Below are 23,316 nucleotides of genomic sequence, written 5' to 3' on the forward strand. Positions count from 1 at the left end.
AAACTCATGGGGCACATCCCCATGAGTGGGAACATGCATTTCCGTGGGGACAAGCAGCAGTGGCAGAATATGTGCCACTGCTGCTTGTTCCTTGGAAATGCCCGTGCATGCACACTCTGGCTTGTGGCACTGTAACAGGGAACCCTAGCCCTGTTATGGGAAGTCAGGGTGCCCCTTTAAGACTGGAATTTTCAAAGCACAGCCTGCCAGCAGGAAAGGGGTTAAAAGGCAAGCCTGCAGGCCAGTCAGGTAACGGGGTCTATCAGGTGACTGTGAGACAGTCTAAGGCCAGATTTATATAAACCCTAGCCTGAGCAAGCCAAGGGGAGGGAAGGCAAATTCCAAGCCAGCTATAGCTGTTTTATAAGTGGGAGCATCTGACAGGGGAGACTTGGAGGTGGGGAGCCCATGAAAACAAGTAAGAAGGCTAACTGCTGCTCTTAACTTTTTGTATAAGCCCAGGGGCTTACTATTTATGTTATAGTTTAAAACCAGTGCTTTATGGATGAGGCTGTAGGGGAGGTGGAGACCTCATTAGTGTCTGAAAGGGGGCACAACTGCAGAGGGCCCAGAGAGCCCAGTGCCAGAGGGACACAAGCCACAAGGGGCAGGAGAGCCCAATGCCAGAGGGGAGCAGCAAACAAAGGTCAGGGGCTCAGTGGTAGACACATTATATAGGGTCATGGTCCCAGAGTTCATTAAAGTGCTACAGCCTCAGAATCGGGTCCTATCTAGCATGTATATGCTAGTGGGCCTAGCTAGAGAAAAGGGGTAGAAGTCAAGTAAGACTGAAGCCCTGACAGAGACATAAGGATAAGACCTGAGAGGCATGGGGAATGTTAAGGGGAAGTCGGAGCATGCAATTAGCCCTTAAAGCAAGAGCTCCTCACTTTTTGTGAGTGCAAGCATAGATACTACCTGGGAAACCCTGGAGCAGCCTCTTCAAGAACCAAGGAACATCAAGCTGTGGCAGATAAGTAAAGAGGAGTTTGTTCCCAGAGGAAAGGTAGAATATAAAGGGACTCTGAGGTGTCCCCTCAGGTTTTTCAAATGCCACTGAAGATGGCACCCAATTACAGGCACCTTGCCCTGGGTGGGGTAGGGGAGGCTGAGGCCAGTACCTGGAATCCTGAGGACCTCTGGGTGCTGCAGTCATGGCAGTCTGGCAGCACAGAGCCTAGTGCATGGCCCTGGCCAACCAGGCTTTTGTTTCCAGCAGCGCACACTGCTACCATGTGCATTACCTCACTTTTTTAAGGTGCACGTGTTTCTGACACCAGGATCTCCCAGTGTCAACCCACCCCTCTCCCCCCTGCACTGCAAATTAGTGGCACTGGGAACACCTACATGTGTGGTGCTACAGATGGGTCTGCGGTGCCACATACTGCATGTCTGCACTCATCTGGACCCGCCTATTGGTTTTATATTGCAGAACTGGGGCACAGGCAGCTGAAAGAAAGATAATAAAATAGTGGGAAGGAGAGATGGAGTTTTGTTTCTATGCTCTCTCTTTACACAGGTGCCCCATACAAGGCATCTAAAGGTGACCCAAACCATTCAGGAGTAAGGCATGACAGTTACTAGACTAGCTCCATGGCTGTTTCTCAAGATTTATAGAATATCTCCATTGTAGACAAGCTTCCTTGCCAGATCATGCCAAGTAAGCTTCCCCAAACAAGGTCAACCAGGGGTGGAGGACAGAAGCATAGATCAGAGCTTTTGCCATTGTGGGCCCCCACATGTAACCCAGCCCCTCTGCCACGGGCTGCAAATCTAGGTCCCCTGGAGTGTTCAAGCCACCTACACTAACCTGGTTCAAGTAGTCAGTAGTGACAAAAAGAGTTAAATTCTGTGGTGGAACAGAGTAGGGAGGGCTGGGCTAAGGTAGGTTGACTAAATGTCCCAGGTTAGCTGGGACAGTCCCAGATTTCATAAGCTGTCCCGCTGTCTCAGCTGCTTGGTGAAAATGGAAATCCCACCAACGCTACCAAGCCTGGCTCCTCCTGAGCAGCAGCTGGAAGTAGGTTACGCTGGGCATCAGTCCTCCCCCCCCAAAGCATGGACTAGGGCAGCATCCTAGATTTCTTTACAACAAACATGGTTACCCTAGACTGCAAAAATAGAAGGAACATTGTAGGTAGTTGGGCCATCAGGATACCCTCTCTGGATCCCCAGATGCTGCAGAAGGTGGTGGTGGATGGGTCATATTCGACCTGGGGAGAAGTGGGCAGTGGAGTCCCCCAGGGCTCAGTCCTTGGGCCTGCGCTGTTCAATCTCTTTATCAGTGATTTGGATGACGGAGTGAAAGCACCCTGTTTAAATTTGCTGATGATACCAAAATTTGGGGTGAGGTGAGCACGCTAGTAGGGAGGGAAAGACTGCAGCAAGACTTGGATAGGTTACAGGGGTGGGCTAGCAAAAACAGGATGCGCTTCAACACTGACAAGTGCAGGGTGCTGTACTTGGGCAGTAGTAACCAGCAGCACACTTGTAAGATGGGAAACTCCCTTCTTGAGAGCATGGAGGCAGAAAGGGAACTTGGGGTCATTACTGACTCCAAGATGAACATGGGCCGACAAGGCGATGTCACGGTTGGAAGGGCTAACCGGACCTTGTCGTGCATCCACAGGTGCATCTCTAGCAGGGCCAAGGAGGTGATCCTCCCCCTTTATGCAACACTGGTCAGGCCACAGCTGGAATACTGTGTCCAGTTCTATGTGCCCCACTTCAGGAGGGATGTGGACAACATTGAGAGGGTCCAGAGGAGAGCCACCCGTATGATCCAGGGACAACAGGGCAGACCCTACAATGAGAGACTGTGGGACCTGAACCTGTTCAGCCTTCACAAGAGAAGGCTGAGGGGGGACCTGGTGACAGTCTATAAACTCACTAGGGGGGACCAGAAGAGTTTGGGAGAGACCTTGTTTCCCCTAGTGCCCCCTGGCATAACAAGGAATAATGACCACAAATTGTTGGAGAGTGGGTTTAGATTACACAACCGTAAGAACTAGTTCACAGTTAGGGTGGCTAGGATCTGGAACCAACTTCCAAGGGAAGTGGTGCTGGCTTCTACCCTGGGGGTCTTTAAGAGGAGGCTTGATGCCTACCTAGCTGGGATCATTTCAGCCCAGTTTTTTCTCCTGCCCTGGTGGGTCAGACTTGGAGATCTACAAGGTCCCTTCCAACCCAACTTCTATGATTCTATGAAGGAACCGATAGAACAGGATAAGATGTAGAACTCTGGGGTCATGCCACTGATGCCCAGCTGGAGTGTGATGCTGATCCCCTGAGGTGCTTTGGGCCAGATATTATCTCTTTTTGGGCCAAATCCAGCCTGTGGACTGAAGGTGGTCAACCTCTGAACTAGATTATATGTATATATTTTAAAGAAAGGGCTCTTGATTAAGTGGTTAATGTGAACTATCTCTAAAAGGTCTACTGTCTCAATATCTGTTCCACTTCAGATATAATCAGGTGTTATTCCAGGTTACTTACCAGAGCAGCCTTCTATTGGAATAACACCTGATTATTAACTAATAATAATCTAATGCTGCTAACTAATTTGTTTTATCAGGGATTATGTCTCTGTTATACAGAAACAAAAGTAGAGTGGAGGACAGTGAAGTTTTCTATATTGTTATTAGAATTAGCTGGGTTTCAAAGGAAAAGATAGTACTCTGTAAGTTAGAGCCTTATTAAGATCCAAGGAAGGGACATTTTATATCGTGTTTCTAATATCTATACCATTATGGAAAGAGGCTAAAGGTTTCTCTTCACCAGAGAGGATCAGTCAACTTTAACCAAAGGATCACAGCTTGTTTATTTGCTGATGGAGTTTTGAAGTATTCTGAAGAGAACTAAGAGACATCAATTTTTTTGCAAGCTCTGAAGAGAATCTCAGTGACACAAAGTACATATTATGGTCACAACACAAAGAATGAGAAATCAAATCTGAACAAAGGTCAGATGGGTATGTGTTTGTGTGGTAAAGCACAGAAATGTAAGTGCTACATTGGAACCTTGTATTTAATGTGTAAGAGCAAAATGGGGAAGTCTGTACAACCAGCTCTAGTAGATTTACAGTTCAAAGAGTTCTTTATTATAAGTTACTCATAGTAATGTAAATCCATTCATGACATTTTATAGTTTGAAATGCTTGCATGTATTAAATATCTGTTTACTAAAAAACTTCTTACATGTTAGGTGGGAATTACTACCATCTGATTTATTGAAGTTTTACATACATTAGCTCTGAAGGTTAATGGTTTCTGAGAAGTCCTGAAAATGAAGAACTCTGGCCTGTTCTTCAGGACAGAGTTAAGCTGACATTCAAAGAGTGGAGGAGTATAATGGGTATATATAGAATTTTCTTCTCAAAATAAACTGATGTAGGAGTTGTGTGTTTATACTGATTTGTTTTATTTAATTTTATTCTCAAAAGCAACCTTAACAGATGCTAAAACCACCTTCCATGAATACACAATCTTTCTGAGGGACAATACACTTAGACCCTACTAAATCTGTGGAAAGGTAAGCAGTGTTAAGTTAGAACAGGCTATGAGCTCTCTTGCATCAAAGCTTAATACAGTTTCTTGACTGCACAGCTCAGATTTTCCAGTAGAAGACTGAAAAGCAGGGGTGTGGCTAGAAGCCAGGACATCTGGGCCAGGGGGTGAAAGGGAGGACCTGGGAGCAGTGCATTACGGGATGTTGGAAGACTACAAATTGCTTGTTTTAGCTCCATGGAGCAGACTGAAGTTATCCTAACACAAGCTGGGTAGCATAGCCCACAGTTAACCCTTTCCTGAAAGGGCATAATTTTGAGACACTGAGAGGGCACTTCACCCTAGATGACAAGATTTAACATAGGGATGCTTATGTTTTAAAAGTCCTTAGTATGGTTTAAGTGTAAGGTGTAACTTAACCCTAAGTAATTTACAAATATTTGTTAAACCTTACAAGACCAACGAATTACTTCAGGTCAAAAAACATTACCCATTCTACAAGTCAATAAATAAGTGAATCAAAAGGTACATAACCCCATTATGAGCATTATTCCTACTAAAAATCAATGGTACATGTTACTAATTTGTGAAGGGTTAAATGATTTCCCTTAAAACCACACAATATATCAGGACAGAATTGGGAAGAAAACCCTGACATATTAGCTTTTAGTCAACACTCACTATGGAAAGACACTTTAGCAAATAACATTTCCTTACGCTGCTTGTTTAATTTAAAGCCAGTGTTTTCTATTTACTGATGCTATTTTGGTCTGCAGCTCCTCTCAGCAAGAATTTGCCCAGTAGATATTGCTATTTCAGGAAGAAGAAGAATGCAAAGAGTCTGGCTGTTTTTAATGTAATGGTTTTGCGTGTAAGATGACGTGCCCTTTAGATACCCTTGGACTGATTAACCAAGTAGCAAATTGCTAAGCAGAAGCCCAGGTACTCTGTCCTTGAAATTAAGTGTAGCGAACTGTTCATTTGTGAAAATTAAAGGCTGGGGATACCAGTTACATCTAGATACAGAGAAGTCACATTTGCACAGATTTTGTCTTAATGTAGCAGAAGAGCAATGACTAACACTTGGTGAATATCCCCTGAAACCAGGGACTGAAAAGATAAAATCTTTCAAATTCATATGTCAAATATGCAAACAGTTGTCTGGGAAATGTGAAATGTATTATGTTCAAGTCCCTAAGCTTTAAATGGATGATTATTCCATTGAGCATGGTCCATGGGGTTAATGAAACATCCATAAACTTAGGCACCCAGTTGTCCCAGATTACTAAACTAGTAATCAGAACAACTGTCTTTCATTGACTGAGGAAAGAAAAAGGATATGCAGCAAACCAACAACAACTGAACACTCCAAAAAGGGTCAGAATGTTTTGTAATGTAATGATGATACTGTGATTCGGTATAGATAGTTATTTGACCTGCAATAGTTTCGTTCCAACTCTGGAGATACTTTCCTCATTTAATTCACATTGCTGTTTGTTTGGGATATGTGTTTTTTATATATAGATACACACACACACGGAAAATAGCATTTGTGAGAGGGAGTGGACTAATGGTGCTGAAGAGAGATAAACCCTGAGTTATTTGCAGAATGGGCTCACCATAAGGATACTTTCCATGAATACACACTGTTTCTGGTTCTTCACCATGCCACTGAGTAGCTGACTCTAGGAGTCAGATGATAATTAAGATTTCACTATCTCCACTGAGATGAAGAAGCTTATTGGTGTGTGGCAGTCCACCTTTGAGTGCCTGCCACTTTAAAGGCAGTCAGGCAGCCACCAAGTGCCTGATGGCAGCAGCCATTTTGAGACCAAGCTATGTAAAGGCTGCAGCTTGCCACTGCCAGCCCAAGTGGAAACATCACCTGGCTGAGCTGCAGCAGGAACATCCGAAGGTAAAAGCAGGAGGCTCTTGGTCCTGGGCATGACTTAAAACTGCATCCTGCCAGAAGACCCCAAAAGGGGAGTGGGGCCAGGCATGGCTGCGGTCACCTGAGTGTTCAGGGGAAGAAGACCCCCAAGGCCCTGGTTGAGGATAGCTGTTTGGCCCTGGAGAGAGAAGGCAATTGTGAAGGCCCTGAAAGGGCAGGGGTATAGGTGGCCCTGCACAGAGTAGGGTTGAATGGGAGTAGGCCTGAAGGGCTATGCGTGAGGGTGGCTGAGTAGGGCTGAATGGGAGTAGACCTGCAGGGTAGTCCCGGGGGCATGTTGAGTAGGGCCGAACTCAGAGTAAGCCTGAAGGGCAGCACAAGGGCCATCCCCGTGTGTACTTGATTATGAGGATGATGAGAAGACCCCAGGGTGGGGCATGGTGTAGAGGCCCTAGAGTAGTCATAGCAGGAACCCCATGTGTGAGGAAGAGACCAAGGCATCTTTGTGGATGCCTGAGGCCATAGTTTGGGCCAGAGGTCAAATTGGGAGGGGAGGCTCAGCCAGAGAGTCAGGGGCAAGTCCTGACCCTGGTAAGTCCTCTACCACTAGGAGGCCGAGTGTGGGTCAAAAAAAAGACCTAAAGGTTGAGCACAATGACTTGCTGTTCCATGGAGGTAGTGAGAGTTCCTGTGAAATCCAAGAGCTCCAGTTGAGGTGTGAGGGAACATTGTGTGTGTGTGTGGATCATTTGCAAGCCTTGGGATTTACAGGGGTGGTTGGAGCTGTATACATAGGTCCAGGAGAAAAGGACTGCCAAAGGGCAGCCTCCTGCCTAATTAAGACACCAATTATTAAACAAAAAGGCATGGCAGCAAGAGAGGTATGTGGTTAGCCCAGAAACAGGTGGGAGAGCTAACGTCTAACCGGCCCTGGGAAGGCCCCCTGTTACATGGTGTTAACTGTGTAAACCAACTGACAAAGTTACCTATCCTGTCTTACCACCATATCATTATTATTTTGTTTACTACATTTTGTAGTAGGTCACCTATTTTGTTTCCTTAATACCATACCACGTTGACCAAAACAGATTATTGTTCCCATGCTCCATTAGCATTACAAACGTCTGAACCAATAAGGAGTTTGATACTGGTTCTTGAATGTACCCAAATTCTAGAACTGGAAGCACACAACTGAAGGGGAGAAAACAGGCTACAGAGATGCACTGTCATTCAAAAGAGTTGAATTAAGGTATGGGGAATGTGGGGAATCATCTTATTTTTTTAGTAAAACTGTGTCTTGATTTGCTCATGAATGTTTGTTCTATTACCTGCTTTGCATACAGGTGAAGTTCTCAGAAACAGGGGAATAATAAACTAGGAAATATTCCATTCTCCCACATCTGAAAAACACTCACCACCAGCTCAGCTCCCTTGGAGACACAATGCAGACAAATGACTGGACATTAACTTTTAAAATTGCTGACAAGGGGACATTTAAGATGCGTATAGACAATGATTTGTGTCCTCAGTCCATCCTCAGGAAGTATATGTGAAAAGAGCATGGCTAGGAGTGAAAACAAAGGATTGAGGTAGCAGGTCACAAGGATAAGAAAGCTGTTCTTCTAAAAGCTAGGAAATTGAATCTGGAATGGCTGGACAAGGCCAGGAAGGTTTACTGCACACATGCAGCCTGTCTCCTAGACCAGGGTAGTAGGAGAGAGAAACCTGCGTAGGGTGAGCCAAAAGAACATGGAACACTAGCTGAGATGCATACACTTAGGCTTTTCTTTGCTGTTTTAACCAAGAGTCCATAACCAGAACATTATGGTTAACCAACAAATGAATTATTTTGAAAAGTCTGAAGCTATGCTACTTCCAACATTTGCTTGTTACATAGCTCACAAGATGTCTCCAACAGAGTTCCAAGATTATCTGGCTCTGATAAAGGGGCCAGGCTAACAAAAAAGAAATTTAATGTCACAATACCAGTCGTGCAGCTCCTTCCTTGGATGTATGGGATGACCCCAGATTTATTAGTCTGGGTACACACCCAGAAGGACTGTATGGCTGTGTCCAGACGAGCATGGCCATGAGGTATATGCCACAGCAGACATGTCTGCTGTGCCACATACTGTACATTCAGATGTTCTCAGCAGTGCAAGGGAGCACCATTGAAGGGGGGATACAGGGGGGGAAGGGGTTGACCTCTGGATATTCAGGGGTAAAAAAGAAACATGCAAAAAGAAGTGGAGTGGTGCACATGGAAGCAGTACACACTGTTCAAAACCAGAGCATGGTCCAGCTGCTGATTAGGCTCCAAGCAGCAGGATACGTACTGCTGCAGCCCCAGGAGGCCCCCGGGACACCGGGTAAGGCTGTCAGGGCTAGCTCAGTGCTGTCCACAGCCTCCCCAAACCCCATCCAGGGTAGAGGAGATGGCAGGGGGAACACCAGAGGGAGTGAGGCCCAGGCATTCCCCAGGGACAACTAGTGGCAGCTCGAGGTGGACTGATGCTTGTTGTCTCCAGGAATCAAAAATCCACGCTTGTCTGGATGTGGCCTATATGTCTAAAGGTCAAAATCATAGCATTCTTTGTAGATCTACAACATGAAGACTAAAGTGGCTGCCAAAAATTATAGATCTTGCCCCTACCTAATACCCTCAAAACCTTCAATAAAAGCATCCAGGGCCCAATTAAATACTTACTAAAACTGTGCTGTGGTTTCTGCTTAATGCCAAGAGATGCAGAAGCTAATAAATACCTTTCTTCATCCCTTTCCCCACTCCTGATGGTCATACCTTGCAATACATGCAATAAATTTTACCACCCTTATTTACAGAGCTGTTAACCTGTCCCAATGCGATCAGGGTAAAGACTTATTTTGTCTAAAAATCTAAACATGGTGTTTTTTTGGTCAGATTCTGAGTTACAAGGTCAACATTACCCAAAGCTGTTTTTAGCACTTCACGTGAAATCTAATGTTTCTTGTGCTCTGATGGTTTGCTGCCATCATGGGTTTATTAGAGAAACAACCTTTCACAGATCTCTCCTAGCTCAAATAGAAATGGATTGATTTGTCGGATTTGATTAATTGGGAAAAGCAAATATATGAAAAATATCTAAACATAAATTGGCTCGTATTCTTTATGAAATAGGAAAGTGGCAGAAAAGATTCAAAAAGAGAAGGCTCAGAACTCATCAGAATGGAAACTGATAGGGCATCACTTCCTTTTTCCTGCCTGAGTTCCATCAGCACATTGACAGAAGCCTAGAAAAAAATGCTGCATCCTCATTTAAAAATCAGCATCAGGTAATTTCAATCTCTCGCTGTCTGACACATGCATAGCAAGAAAAATAAATTCTTTCCTTTTTAATACATATATCCCCATTGCAATCAGGGCCAGAATATTACAAGTCTCTCTCCTTTCCATCTCCTTTACACTAATGTACAGCTTGGCAGGTGAATTTTTTTGCAGCAATATCTTGTAGCGTGATATACAAAACTTTGTATTTTGTTGCATTTTTATAAAGTGAGTTTTACCACTAATGAAAATGTCTCTGCCTGATTAGAGAATAAAGTCTTATCTTTAAAAATGCAAGTGTAATAAGGAAAATAGTAGTGGAAGACAATCCAGCATGTCACATTCCATCAATTTGCCTCAGACCTGATGTTCACATACCCCCATATAGAATCAAAGTATTATCTAGAGCTGTGGTGCCTAAACGTTTTGGCAGGTACAACAGGTTAAGCCCTACCCCTGCCTAACTGCCACTATGATCCTCACCTCCCTCATTCCCCAAATGGCATACCTAATAGGGCTGTACAATACAGCACCATTTCATTTTGACTTCCATTTCAATGGGACAGTGTTTCATTTTTACTTTAGTTTTGTTTCGAAAGCACTGTTCTGTTTCATTTCATTGAAACTAGTTCAGCATTTCACCCATAGGCTATCATGGAGAAGCATGAAACTGTCTATGACTTTGGTCATTTTTTGGCAGATTCAGATGAAAACAGCAGGGATGGTAGCCTCTGCTGAGGCCATGAAGCCTGCCAGCTTGCAAGGAGATGAGATGAAGTTTCCCAGAAACCCCTTCACCTAAGCTGCTGACGAGCAAAATTTGTGCGTGTGTGTGTGTGTGTGTGTGTGCGCGCGTGTGTGTGTAAGGCACACCCTCACCGGCACTGGGGCCTCTACATGACACGGTAGTGTGCCCCAATGAAGCCGCCTCCTCCCCTACAGCATCAGTCCGATCTAGCACTTTAAATAACAACAGGTAAAATAATAACTTAGCAAGCAGCAGCACAGTAGCTCCAGCAGCATCTCAGGCATCTGAACTGTGCCAGAGCCTTTCTTTCCTCTCCTGCAGGAGCTTCTTCCACAGTGCGTATGTTAAGGCGCGCCCTCACTGTGTCCTTCCCCCTGCTTCTCCCTCCCTCTCCTTACTTTGTTTCCCTGCAGGCAAGCCCAGCTTCAACTTTGAAACTTGAAACATTTAGAAACTTTCAAAATCTTTCATTTCAAGGCTGTGTTGAAACCCTTCATTTAATTTCAATTTTGCTGTTTCGAGCTCAAAACAAGATGAAACAGTGTTGAAATGAAACAGGTGGCAAACTTTTGCACAGCCCTAATACCTAACAGAATTTGCACCTGGGGAGCTGGAATGGAGTCAGGGGGCATCTCTACACATACAGTTAATGTACAGAAAGCTTTATGTGCAGTAAGCTGTCCCTTAGAGTACATCTATTCCTGCCCTGCTCTGCTCCCATACAGCAGCTGGGGGGAGCACAGGGAGCATCATGGTCAGGCCTGGGCTCCAGGGGCTGGGGAGGAGGGGTTGCCCTGCCTCCCTGGCTGCTGTTTCCAAGCTCCATGCCCTGCTCAGGACATTTTCCCAGCCCCTTGCCCCAGTCAGCCAATCAGGACAGGGGCCTGGGAAGTAGCTGTGCGGGAGGGGACAGCTCCCCTGCCCCCTTCTGCCTTGGCTGACTGGGATCAATTTGCTCCTAGTAAGCCACTGAAATGAAAGGTGCCATGCAGTAGCTAATGTGCAGTTAATCTACTTCCTGTATTTACAGGTAGTAGAAAACCATGCACGATCTTAATTTACTGCATAGTCATTGCTGTACACAGTAAACGGTGAAGCCTTACTGCACAGTAGGTTAGTCTACTGCTCAGTAAAGCATCTTGTATAAACTCACCCAGGAAAGGTAAAGCTCTGGTTATGTGCAGCAGAGCAGGGATGTAACCATGCTGTAAAAGAGATATCATTGTCAAGAACTAAATTAAACTGGGTCTCCAACTGCCCCAGTTATATATGGTGAATAAGGATCCGAAGCCCTGATTTTGACTGCAGATGCAGTGCCAGGGAAGCATGAACCTGGCTGCTAGTGGTGACCCATTCCCAGCAGCATCCTAACCCAGTTCTGCTCCACACAGCCATAGATTTGAGCCCTTTCGACCTTCATTCTGGTGCTTCCTAGTATTGAGTACCTGGGGTTCAGGTGGCCCACATGACAGTTGCCTATGGCATGTGCGCCATTGTTTGTCTAACCTTCACCTAGGGCATTCTCCAGAAATGGCTGAAACACTAGAGTTCACACAATGCTACTACAGCTCTAGAGTGGAACGTGCAGTGGACTGACAGCCAGGCAACCAAATCATTTTTGGCTCTGTGCAATAACCAGCAAAGTTGATAAGCTGTTATTTTTTCATACTGTTATTTTGTAATGCATTGCTCTGCAATATTGTTGCATGTTATTTTAAAATAAGGGTACAGCCAACAAGTCATCTCCCAAAGGCCAGCAAATAGCCATGAATACCATAGTTCCTGTCTCTGCCATATGAGCTGAAATTGTACAAGTAGCTGAAGTATCAAGCTCCTGATAATATTCACTATACTGTATCAAATGATTATGCAATTTACGTAAGTCCCTAACCTCTGCTACAAGATGCCAGTGGTTCATAGTAACTACTATTTATAAATTAATGCTGCTTGAAAACACACTAGGCATACTGAGTGTGGAGCTGTCTTTTGTTGTTATTCCACTGATCTGCTGTAATAGAACCTGATTCACCTCTGCTTGGGTCAAGTCATTTTAATTTTGATCTAGTTAGAGTGCATGATTAAAGATTAAAAAAAAAAAACATATACCCAATAAATGAGGGCTTTGAGAGCTAACAAAATGTAGATGGGTTGTAAATATCAAAACAAAAAGACAGTGGAGAATCGGGATTTCTCAGGCAGTGGGGAATAGAGCTATGCCAATAACTGATTTTTTTTTATTTAGTTTGGTTGAGAGTTTGGGTTAATTCAAAATTAAAATCCCTTCTCTATCAAGGAAAAAAAAGGATCTGGAGGCCTTTTAAGCTACATTCTAATTAGAAGCAAAGAAAATTTATAACAAAAGATTTTTAGAAAATCACAAGAGGACATAGATATTATTCATGAAACTGAGGCAGCAGCAACAGCTTACACCTGATATCCCAATGGACACTCCTCTCAAAGGTGGGGGAGATGCATCCAAATCCCTTCTCTGCACAACTGGGCACACCTACAAATTTTAATACTTCAGTTGGGAAATGCTAATATAAACAGTTTCAACATTTCAGAATTTTTTAAAGGCAAAAGTAATGGCCAAATTTAAGTCAAAATTGGCAAATTGACCACATATTTTGGCAAAGACATGATTCAGCACTTCCCCCCTGAGTTCTAGCTGGGAGCTCATAGATTTAACTCTTGCCCTGTTGAATAGTGGTTGCAGGTTGCTAATGACTGTTTTACTGCTTTTACCACTTGCATAAACTGACATTGAGATAGTCATCAGGAAACAAGTCATGCCACGCTCACTTCTAGTCTACATCTGCTATTTAGTGAAATAACTTTTTGGCACATACCCAGGGGCATTCTCAGGATTTCTGTCTCAGGAATCCTCCTGGGGGCATCAGCATCAGTAACCATGCTGCATTTGTTTAACAAATGGCACATGTAGGGCTTATTCTTGGCACTGATTTTGGAATTACTACAGAGATTGCATAAACATACCTTTAGTTCATTCCTTAGTAAACAAATGCCCACAAAAATGCTGGCTTCATGGATAAGGTGGACCTGCCACATGTTTAGGTATAAACCTGGAAAAACCATGCATTCTCTGCTTTTGTTTCACATGTAGAAAATAGGGGCAAGGCTTACCTATGAGATTTTATAGGTATACTTCATCAGATGCTATGCTACCATGTTAACATGGACCTGACCTCTCTGAACCAGTGTTTTCCTAAGATGCCACCTTGTCCTGCCTTCCACCACCTCTCACACATTTTGAAGATTAGTATGTTAATGCCTGTGAATTGCTTAGAGATGGTGACGATGAGATGCAATAGAAAATAGCACCAATTGCTTTAGTGTTGACATAATGGAAACTCCATGGGTATAAACTTGAATGAAGGCTGGAGGGTCCATTGCAGAATCCATTGCTTTATGTTGCCTGGACACAGAGTACCAGCTCTAAAATTATACTGGATACCAAATGTAAAAGCAGAAAAGCTGGGCATACTACCTCACTGACATTTAAAACAATCCCCAAACTGTGTCAGTGGAGCTTTGGAAGTTAAATCAGTAAAACAATACTAACTAATGGTATTTCATAACAATAGCTCCAGTATACATCATACTTAATTCTCTCTCAGAGATATAAAACCTGAGTAAACATTATATTCTAATATTAAAGAAAAGAATATATGGCATTATATCTACCCCCTCCCTTTATTAGTATAATTAATATAAGAACCATATATAATCAGAAAATCCTGTGTCCTAATGCATCTTGGCCACCTACTCCCTCTTTGGTCTTGGGCTAGTTAAACAACATAAGATGTCTAAGTTTCCCTACCCAGGGAGACAAGGTCCTTTGGATGAATCTGATATCTTTTATTAGACCAACTTAAATAGTTGGGGGGAAAAAACTAAGCAAGCTTTCGTGTTTAAAACCCCTTCCTCAGGCTGAGGAAGTTTCCTATCCCCCTAGCTGGGGATGAATTTATTAGGATCCTTTTATTCTTTTTAGACCAGGTGTGCTCAAACTCTGCCCCAAGAGGCCAAATCATGTGGGCTGTGGGTCTCCGCACAGTTCCAAACATTTGGCAATGGGAAGTGGTGCCAGCATTAGATGCAGTTCCCCTGCTGACAAATTTCCAAACCTGCGAGAAGCCCAGTGTGCAGGGTTGGTTTGACAAGTGGCCAGATCTGGCTTTCAGGATAAAACCAGCAAGCAGCCAAATCCAATGCATTTGGAAGTGTCAAGTGTCAGGCTTATGCCTGGAACCAGGCCAGCATGCCATATTACACCTTTGAAGTCACCCTATACACTGGGTCTGGCCTGTGGGCTGGCCTTGAACCACTCATCCAGCCCTTGAATAAGCTGAGCACCACTTCTTCATACACACTCAAAGCTAAGAAAGTAGTAATGCTGCTTTGCTTGCTTTCTCCCTCTCTCTCTCATTTCTTTCCATTGCACTTTTTTTTATAAGTCTCTATACACCTTGCCACCCAACTGCACTTACACTATTTAATATGGAATTGCATATCTCTTACTGTGTTCTGTACGCTGTACTTAAAACTCTTACTTTCTCCTCCCACTCATCAAGGTCCTTACATACCTATTTTTTAACATGTGAAGAGTGTAATGGGCTATTTTGTACATGTGCCGCACCAGCTGTGGGGTGAGGGAGGTGAGAAGGTGGGCAGAAGCAGGACAAGAGAGAGATTTTTTTTTTTAACTGTATGATAATCATTAAAAATAAACTGATTTGACGTCTTTCATGTTTTGATAGAAATATATTTTTCTATTCAGCCAGTGTATTTCTGAACAAAGTTATTAAATGTTTAATACAAATCCTTAAATAAGACAGGGAAAAAATGTGAAGTGCTAGCACATAATTATGGTTCTTTTTTTCCAGCTTTGGCAGTTCAGTTCTTTTTATTTAAAGTTATTAAATAAATTGTACAAAACCAGTATTTCAATTCTAAATGCAGGTAAAAAAGGCAATGCTAGAAGGAGATAAAACTCATTCAAACTTCAGTGATCTGTATTTTCCTTTTTTTTTATACTTCTAAATGAAGTCCATTCCATAATTATATAAAGTCTTGATTTCATATGACTAAGGGTGAAGTTAAAAATATTATATAAAATAATGCATTTTTCTCCTTTCTAGAGAAAATACGTTTACACAGCTAGTGTAATTTTGCTTAGAGATAAATATTTAGAATACTTAGAAAGTGAATATTTTTTTTAAACACTATAAAATATTATTGATAGCAATAGAAAATAAAATGCTAGTATCATCACACGCATCATGGAACCAAATAACAAATATAGCAAGTAAAAAAATCCAAACCAAAACACACAAGCCTCCTTTCAGAGTTGTCCAGGGAAGCTTTTTAAAAGGTATGTAAGGAGAGGAAAAGGCAGAAAGAAAGAAAAAGGTATCTTTGATGTGTACCACAAGCCAAACAACCATACCTGGTTCAGGGACCTTGCAACAAACCATCAGCAAAATCATTTTTCTTTAACACATATGACCTTTTATAGAAGCACATGTCACAGGCTGTTAAAATGGACCACCATTTCCTGAGCCAGACAGTAGGATTTTTTGGAATTATTAATCAAAATATTAGAAAGAAAATTAAACAGGTATTGTTCTGCGAGCTTGTGACAATACACTACTGTCACAATAGAAAATCAAATGGCATTCTCTAAACAGTTATTTAGAGAGTCAGAAATTTAAATCACAGGATATTAAAATAAACATTTTTTTTTTTTTGTCAAGTGGTATTATTTCTAACCTCATGCTCTATTATGGAATTCTTTATTGTGGAACCTTAAACTGAAGCCAAAATAGCAAGCAAAAGAACTGTGGACACAGATTTGTCAACTTTACACAAACTGCTATAAATCTGACAAGTGGCTTTTTCATTATTATTATTATTATTATTATTATTACTATCATTGCTGCTAATAAGAATATAAATTTATCAGCTTGGTATCCAAGTTCCACTTCCAATAGAATGCTGTTAATATTTACCCTTAAAAAGCGGTGGAGAACCTAAATGAATCTTAAATAAATAAATAAATAAAAGTTGGGGGCATGTGCTTTAAGGTAAATTAAAGGCCTGCTAAGTTTCGTAACATTTTTTGGAGGATCAATAAATTAAATGAAAATTTTAGCAGGCCTTACACCAAGAACACAAAACACTGGAGAATACATTCACTGAAGCCAGCTATTTCTGGATAAACAAACCTCATGTGTACATTCACTCAAGTTTTATATTATTTTTGTGTTTATATTTTTACCTGATATAAGCTGTAATCCTAGAAAATTTGCAGCTTGTACATAATAGGGTAGATGATAGGTCTGAGAAATTACTATGAACAGAGGTTTCAGGATGATTACAGTCCTACCACTGAAGGGCTAGAGGGAAATACTCAATATTATCTTGCTTGTCTTAACAAGAGACTTGAAGGAAGGGGAACATAAAATAACTAACTTAGTGCAGTGGTGTCAAACTCGCCCCATGCCTCTGACTGGACACAAACCACAGGGGGTCCTCAGAACTGGATCCAACCCAGGGTATAAGGTAGCTGCAGTCAGGTCAGAAGCAATAACAGATCTAGGCTGGAATGTGGGGTGGCAACAGCAGTTGGGCCAGTGACCACAGGGAGAATATGGTTGACTCATCATAGAAGTTGCTCATCCTCCTGCCACTAAGAGTCAAATCCACTGGGACTCTGGGGTCCCCAAATTCTGCAGTAGGCCCCTAGCTGGAAACCTGGGCAGAGCAGCACTGACTTAGGGATATTTTACTCTGAACCAGGTGTTCCATCACCCACATACCTACCAGAGATGCAAATCCATGGGGCACTGTCAGAAGAATGGACCATACACATTTATTCTTGATAAATAAATCTACCAACTATGGCAAAAGAGTGAACGTCTGTGGCAAAAAAAATGCAAAATGGCACAAGTGTGTGCATGTGCATGTTTACACTTAATTCCGCACACCATTAAAATTTTTTACATTCAGTTTTCAGTATATTCAGTATTAAATTAGTGTTTTATAGAATTTAGTGACCTTTTACAAATGTATGACATGCTGAAAAAAATCAATAAACTGTGTGTTAGTATGTATTAGTTGAATAGTGCTATCAAATCACCCCTATCTGAAGGGTGGTTCCAAAGAGGATGAAGTCAGATTGTTGTCAGTGGTGGCAGATGACAGAGCAAGGTGCAATGGTCTCAGTTAGGGGTCCAGGTAGAAAGAGGCTTGTTGCGATAAGTGAATAGCAGCATTATTGAGGGGAACACGGGGGCGCTCATCTGCTTAAGCATTTGGATTGTATGTTTATTGATGATTTTGAAACTGTGAAGGTCTCCAGCCATATTCTCTCATAAAAAAAAAAAATCTTGAAACCCTGCTCATGTTGTTTTAGGCAATGTCAGCTCAAAAATTCAAGAAAATTGCTTTCTAATTCACATTGGAAGGAAAGTCATTTATTTTAATAGATAGTAAGTAGATACATTTTATTAAGTTACAAAAAAAAGATTTGCTACTCTAAAAATATTTTTCCAATAAGTGCAACTTCCCATGAAGTGAATTGACATTAAGCAGGCTTGAATGATCAAGCGGAGTAGAAATACTCAAAAACCTCAACCAATTCTTGTTTTCTGTAAGAATTCTAGTCACATTTTTTTTACCCAGTCTTGAGACATGAGGATGGTTTCGATATGATTCTGTTCTGTTTATTCTTACCAGATAACTCAAAACCTTTAGGTATATTCTAGCTGCTATCCTATTACTAGCAATAAATAAATAAAACAGACAAACCGACAAATAAAAACGTATCAGACCCAAACTGCTAATGTGAATGGGTCAATTCTATTAGGCCAATTACAGAAATAATACATAAACTGATATAAGGGATCCAAAACCAGTTTATCTGTAACAGAACAGAAGTTTGGGGCATAGACTGGTTTAAAAATGGAGGAAACTGGTCTAAGATAGACCTGGACCAATGTGGTATTAGATTTCATTGTTTTCAGTTAGACTGGTCTAATCCAACTTAGAGCTGGTCTTAGGGAAAATGGCACATATTTGTATTCTGGTCTCCTCACCAGCACCCCATCCCAAGTCAGTGGCACTGCTGCAGGAAGCAGCAGGCATGCAGGGTACAGGGTGTAATCCAGCAGGAGGCGGAGCTGCCCACACTGCCCAGCCCAGTTCCTCTTGAGCAGTGGCTAGAGACAGGGGGCTGGGCTGGGCTCAGCACCACTCCGTCAGCCTCCTGCAAGGGCGGGGGAGGGGAGTGGAGAGTGCTTCTGGGTGTCTGAGGGGGTTCTTGGGTGTATGTGTGTGTGTGATCCCCTGTTGATTCATGTTAGGTCACTGTCCACTGGCTTCTCAGGCTCCTTTGTGGTGCTCCATTAGGTGGGGTGTGGGGGACTGATGCATCTGTTGCACGGAGCTGGATCTGGAGGTCAGAGTTCAGTTAGCACCAAATCTATTGTGCCCCTGCCACCCTCTTGTCCCCCTGCTTGCAGCTGAGAGCTGGCGGGACACAGGGCTGTGGAGAACCAGAGCCAGAGCCAGAGTCAGATCTGTCCAACAAAAGACAGCCAGATCTGTCCAGCTTTCAGACAGCGAGAGTAATACCTGTTCAACAGAAACATCAGCCTCTCCCCCCACCCCCACCATGGCTGTCTGCTTGGCATATGTCCCCAGCTCCCTGCTGTCAATTGCGTTAGCCTGCTGCTCATCTGTATTCAGCTGCCTTCAGCAGCCTCTGGCATGCTGGGAGCCATACAGAAGTGCCCCCCACCTGCTGAGCTTGGCAGTACAGGCATCTTACAGGCATCCCCCCATCCCTACCACCCCACCAAAGAACAACCTTGTGTTCTGTTCTCTCCCAAAATAACCTAGTCAACTTAGAGAAACCTGCATAAGTTGGCTTGCATCTGCCCTGGGCTTTTTGAATATATCTATCTAGCCTCAGTGTAGAAGATCAAGTATACAATGGTACCTTTTTACCTGATGTTCTGCAAAGTTATCCAATGCTTTAATCTCTGTTTATAATGAAACAGAATGAAATCCAATATCCTCATTTCAGAATTGTGGAATCAGTGCAGAAAAACATATGAGGACTTTATATACAGTGTAGTACCTCTGAAATGGTATCTGAAGTTAATCAAGTAACCTGCAAATATAGTTCTTGTTGTTATTTTCAGTTACATTAGAAATACGTTCTTGAAGTGATAGGTTCTTTATCAAAAAAGTTTGCTTGAATTGTTAAGATGCACTGCCTGTATAGCCACATAAGAGAATTGTACAATTTTGCTCAAATATTGTAATAGATTTTCTGTGTCTGTACTGCATTGCTAGCAATTATAGTGAAGGTACATAGCTTAGGACAGAAGGATTAGGAAGATTGGTTTATCTATATAATTGACTATATCGAAACTAGGTTGAAACTTGACTGTTGTCAAGTGTGAACCTCTAAGATGACATCCTATCCTGTCCCCTGTGGGAAGAAAATAGAATAGTACATCACAGTGATTGTTTACCAAGGTGCTGTGTTAAGAATCATAATGTTAGCACTGTTAAGCGTGCAAACACAAATCTGAACCAGAGAAAAGAAAGAGGAGGGGGGGAAAAAGACTTACCTTTAAACCTTTGTTAATAAAAATGTTAAAAACAGAAGATAAAAGTATGGAGCTGAGCATGAAACACTGAAGTAAAAAAAAAAAAAAGGCAGCAGAAGAGGTGGGGCGGGGTGGAAGCAGGGGAAGAGGATGATCTGTTCCATCTAGCAAGTTGTTATCAGGGAGAGCTTGCCATGTGAGGTGGTGGTCTTCCAGGGCAGCATGTGCATCTGTGGAGATTGCAGCTTTTACTTCAACTAAGAGGCATGATCCAAAGCAGACACAGCACCGTCCCAAACAACTTTTGCTGAGAGCCAGGCAGACCAGCCTGAGTCAAGGAGATGGATCAGCTTGGTAACATGCAACCAAATTAAGGAAGCAATAAGACTTCCAGAGGTAAGGCTTGGTGTCCGCTGCTGCAAGACCAGGTTAGCTTATGGGCCAGGGGCTTCTGCAGCAGTTCTGGAATTTGCAGGCTCCTGACCTGGGGGTCTCAGCTGGAAGGAGGCCTACCAGGCCTGGCAAAGGATGGAATAGACATGTGGAAGGGTGTCCCAGGCGAGGCAATGAAGATGCAAGAAAAAACAAAAGCCAGCCATCACTGGGAAGGAGTCAACAGTGAAGAACAGGCACCGAAGGGCTTGCAGACAGAAAGCAGCTACCCTGCTTGCCAATTAATAAGAAAGATCCAAGGAAAAATCAAGCGAGTGAGAGGGAGAGGAGAACTTCTGGAACATTTGTGAACCATTTCTTCTAATTTTTTAAATAAGAACATGAAGTTTAATCCTCTAAAACAGTGATTTTCAACCAGGGTGCCATGGTAATCTTACGAAGTAGACTGCATTAGAGAACTTAAAGTACAGTCAAAAGTATCAGGGCAAAAAGTATAAAATTATGCACAATAGCATGGAGCATAAACTAGTAGCTATCTTAAGATAATCATTTTACATGTGGTTAAAAATGTTTCACAAACCTGATTTATACATGCAATGATTTTAGTTAACTACTTTGAGGTACTGGACACCTTTCTGATCAAAGCTAGAGGGCATCTGTTTTGACAACTAGAAATTGCAATACCCAAACATTTTTTTGAAAATACAGCCTATCTTTTTTATATTTTAGTTCAAAGCTATTTTTCTTCTTCTTTACAGAGAAAAGGGAGCATGGAAGAGAGGCAGTTGGAAAGAGGAATATGAGCATTTTTCTATGCAATGGTTATAACCCAAATTTCACAGCATCACACTAGCCCAAGCCACAAAATGAAGCTGACTAAAGACAAAGGAGGTTGATGAGTCTATTTAATCTGCACTGACCAAGCAGAGCTCATCGCAAAAAAGAACAAAAACAAAAGCAAAAATAGACAAACAAAAAAACAACCCACAAACTGAGAGCATAAATGGGGAAAAAAAAAAAAAACAAAAAAAACTTATTGGCTTCAAATCTTGCTTCTGCCATAGACTTCCTGTGAGACCTCACACAAGATGCTGAAGAGATTTTAAGAGACAAAGCTGTCCTTTCTGCTTCTAAAAATCTTCCCCTTCATGACCCTGGGCCACAGCTTTCCACATATAAAATAGGGACAATATAGCTTCCCAATCATAATACATTAATATTGCCAAGTGATCAGATGCTAAGGCAATGAATGTATCAAAAATGTCTATAAATAAACAAACCTGACAACATCGTGATAAAGATCTCAGCGGTAAGTGTCAGCCTAGCTTACTTTCCATTGAGATGATTAACATTCCCTTGCAGATTTTATTTTTGGCTGCTTCCTAGCATCTTCACCATGCTGTATGTGCCAACATTTGAAAGCTTTAAATAGGGACATGTGAGGAGAAAAAAAATGTTGGTCCAATGCATTTCAATGGAGGTAAAAGGTAGTAGAAAAATATGGGAAAGAAAATTTAGGAATACTGATATTACTTTCACTTCTAAATAAGAAGCATTGTCCCTCCATAAGGTACTACTGGTATATCCATTTCCCTGTGTGAAAGGTAAAAAAAATCCTTTTGCTAGCAGTACAGTATATTACATTTACTTGTGTTGCAGTCCCTCTGCCCATATACCCCCTCCTCCCATGGTGAACAAAGCAGAGGACAGGGAATTTAGTCCACAGAATCCATTAGGATGAAATATATGGCCTTGAAGGAAGAGGCTGGTAGGAAATAAAGTGCTATCAGTTGACTGCAGGAACTGCTTATTCGGCTCACACTGATGGCTGGAAATAACAAATCATGCCAGCTCACTAGGGTCCCTTCTGGGTATGTAATATCCTCCACCTGAGCTCATCAAACAACAAATGAGCAGCTGTAAATTCCCCTCCCCAACATCCAGTTTCCCCATCTCCCACAAAGTAAGCCTGCAAGCAAACAAGAAGCTTTTGAATGCTGGCTTTTCATCAGAAAAGAAAATATTCACAGTGTTTCATCAACTTTCAGACATTTGTCTTGGCTCATCAACTGACAATAACATAGGAGATTCACCTCCCAGCAAAAAGTACCCAAAGAAACATTCCATGCTCTATTTGTGTGAATTTAAATATAAGGCAATTAAAATCAAACAAACTAAAATAAAAATACTAAATTTGACATGTATTGTGATCATGCTGTAGGTCATATTTTATACTAAAAATCAGCCAGAGCCTATTGGCATGATTTCAATGGAGCTATATTTATTTGTATGCGCTTAGACTATAACCCATGTATCTCTGAAGTAAGTATTAGCATTAGTATCAGTGAACTCTGCATGCATTCAATTCCCCTAGTCTTTGATCTGATAATGCTTATGTCATGACTGAATTTAACCTGACACATGGACATTTTTCCTTCAGGAGATTAATAGAAGGGAGTTGGATTTGACTTAAATCAAGGGTGTCAAACTCACCCCAGGCCCTGGGTTGGATCCAGACAGCAGGGCTCCTTCCAGGCTTGATCTGTGGAGCCAAAAGCAGCTGCAGTGAGTTTGGATCCAGAAGCAAGACAAGCAGTACTGGTGGAAAAACAGGCAGCCATGCTGGTATGGGAGCAGATGGCAGTGGACGGCTATGGGAATCAAACAGTGTATATCCAGGGGCAGGCAGGAGTGAAGCAAATGAGGACTATATATACATAGCCCTTGCTCACCCCGTGATGCTGATGGCTTTGTCTATCAGGGTCCAGAGACCCCAAATTCTGCAGCAGGGTACACTCCATTGGCCATACCCCACAACTTCTAGACTACAA

The 23,316-nt window shown here is 42.3% G+C and overlaps 1 protein-coding gene across 1 annotated transcript in view; it reads right to left on the reverse strand.

The window, feature by feature from the left end:
• Positions 1 to 22,997, reverse strand: part of LRRC4C (leucine rich repeat containing 4C) — an 826,012-nt gene extending 803,015 nt beyond the window's left edge. Inside the window, exon 1 of the mRNA XM_090032958.1 lies at positions 22,979 to 22,997. The gene's annotated coding sequence lies outside the window, so the exon portion shown is untranslated. The remainder of the gene's footprint in view (positions 1 to 22,978) is intronic.
• Between the last annotated feature and the right edge of the window lie 319 nt (positions 22,998 to 23,316).

This window comes from Crocodylus siamensis, chromosome 2 (genome assembly GCF_052110815.1).
Source record: "Crocodylus siamensis isolate JL-2025a chromosome 2, ASM5211081v1, whole genome shotgun sequence".
In the NCBI taxonomy this organism is placed as follows: domain Eukaryota; kingdom Metazoa; phylum Chordata; order Crocodylia; family Crocodylidae; genus Crocodylus; species Crocodylus siamensis.